Genomic DNA, 2,373 nt, shown 5'->3' with positions numbered 1-2,373 from the left:
TTGTTTTCTCCTTGGGATTATCTTGCCTATCTTATATAGATAGACATGGGAAAAAAGAAAAAGGGGGAGGAGGAGGAGAAGAAGAAGAACCTATAAATAGTTCCAGGTCTGTCTGCTGAACCTTATGCATGTTCTGATCAAGTCTGATGAGGTGCCAAGCCCTGCCCCCAAGCCTGAAGTCTATTTTCGGGATTTCTCAGGGACTTCATTCTTTACTTCCCTTGCTGCTCTGTGTTAACCATTTGTCTTTCACACCGGTGTGTGTTTTGGGGGTGGGGGGGGGTCAGAGCAGGCACAATCCCCACATTGTGTCTCCAGTGCTGTTCCTTGCAGCACTGTGGGTCAGTGAGGGAATGCTGTGTCTCATGGTGGGGCCGGCCCTATGGTCCTCTCTGTGCCTTGGCTGCTCTGAGCAGGAGTGTCATCCTTGGGACTTGGTGGACCAGGATTCGGTCCATTCTCGCTCTCTCTTTCCCTCCTAGTTTGATCTCATGTGGTCTGGACAGACCCTCCACTCTCCCTGGGCTGTATCTTCAGTGCTGTCCTCTGTAGTACAATCTTCTGGGGAGGGGATCAGCAGAGCTGGGATTGGGGCCGGCCCCACAGACCTCTCTGTTTGCTGGTTTGTGCCAGTATGTTGCCCTCAATCCATAATAAAATTTCATCGGAAGGCTGTCACATATATTTTGCGTAGCCTTTTGACTACAGTAATAGAGTTAAGTAGATGTGATGGCCTGAAACACGCTGTGGAGTCCAGAGTCTGGACCATTACAGAAAATTTTAAAAACGTTGCTCATCCCTCTCCTAACTGAATATGCTCAAAAACAAACCCAGAGCAGAAGAGCTGCAGCTTAGTCTTAAAGTAGAACTATGGAGAGGGAAAATGGAAGCCAGAGAGAAATGAACTTGAATCAAAGTCGGATGTGCACCTGGAGAGCACGCTGCCACAGAAGCTGAAGCTGTAAAACGCCAGGAGGAGAGGAGTAGGCAAAGCCCTTGGGGAAACTCAGTGCACCACCAAATGTCCATTTTAAGTGGGACCAGGCCTTTCCCTAGGGCCCCGGATCTGTGAAGCCCCAGGCGCAAAGAAACATGGAACAAGGATTTTCTCAAAGTTCTGTTTTGAATGGGAGCCGTATCAGAGTTTTGGGAGGTGGGGCACGAGGTGTGGAGACTGTGGGAATACTTTTATCCTTAAAAAGAACCCATCGTATTAATAAGCTGAATCCAAATTTTGCATGGATGTTCGTGCTAAAATCAGGAGGCATGCCATTTCAAACTTGCAGTCAGTTGTAATGCCAGAATCCTGCATGCATTTTTCTATGCGCGTGGAAGTACTTTGGAAGAAAGCTTTATTTAAAAACATATTGCATTGATTGTACCCAAAGAGTGTTCTGGAAGAAGATAGCTGTCGCCCCTCCCTGCCCCTCCCCCCAGGTCATGAAATTGAACCTAAGCAGCAAAGGTTCTAAGCTCCCTGTCAACGGTCAGTTGTGTTGTCCAGGAACACCTTGATGGGAGGGACACTGTGTCTATGTGCTCAGCGCTGCCTCCCAAGTCCAAGTGTGAGTGATTAGCAGTGCTGGCTAGGGCTGGAACTGGTAGCATCCGGCAGTTTACTGTAATGACTCATCATGGATTAGTATGGGGATCTCTTCACATCTTTATTCAGCATGCACTTTTTTAGACTGTTTTACCTCTGCCACAGATTTAATATGTTTGTAGGATGGATTGAATTGCATCTGACAATCTGTTAAGAGTACAAATGCCTGCACCTGGGGAGCAGAGGGGATCTGGTTTGAGAATAGTGTTTTCTTTGGGGTGCTAATAAATCCATTGTCAGTGGGGTATTCCCTAAACCTAACCACTTCTGAGCTCTAAAAACTGCAGGTGAGAGAAAAGGGAAGTAAATGGGTGGAAGAGAGATGCCCTATGAAGGCTGTCATTGAACTGAGAAATGCTGGATAGCAGAAGCTGAAAGAGGCAAGGATGTTTCCAGAGCCAACAGAGAGAGCCCCCTGCTAGAGCCAGTGCCCTAAATTCAGACTTCAAGCCTCCTGAACCATGAGAACATCAGTTCTGTTCTTTACACCATTTCTATTGTAGCATTTGTGTTACAGCAGCACCCAGCAACTAAGGTAGTCATCGTTGAGTCTTGAAAGCCATACTTGCTCTTACATTTTTGCCTTCATGGTTCAACTGGGCTATTTGATCTTGGACCCATTTTCTGCCTTCTTTTTCAGTGGTTCTCAACCTACCTAATGCTGTGACCCTCTAATACAGTTCCTCATGTTGTGGTGACCCCCAACCTTAACATATTTTTTCTTTTTAAATCATTTTATTGGGGGCTCATACAACTCTTATCACAATCCA

This window comes from Echinops telfairi, unplaced genomic scaffold (assembly GCF_000313985.2).
Source record: "Echinops telfairi isolate 266 unplaced genomic scaffold, ASM31398v2 ScPeMD7_1;HRSCAF=3_0, whole genome shotgun sequence".
Lineage (NCBI taxonomy): Eukaryota > Metazoa > Chordata > Mammalia > Afrosoricida > Tenrecidae > Echinops > Echinops telfairi.
This window is presented reverse-complemented; position numbering follows the sequence as displayed.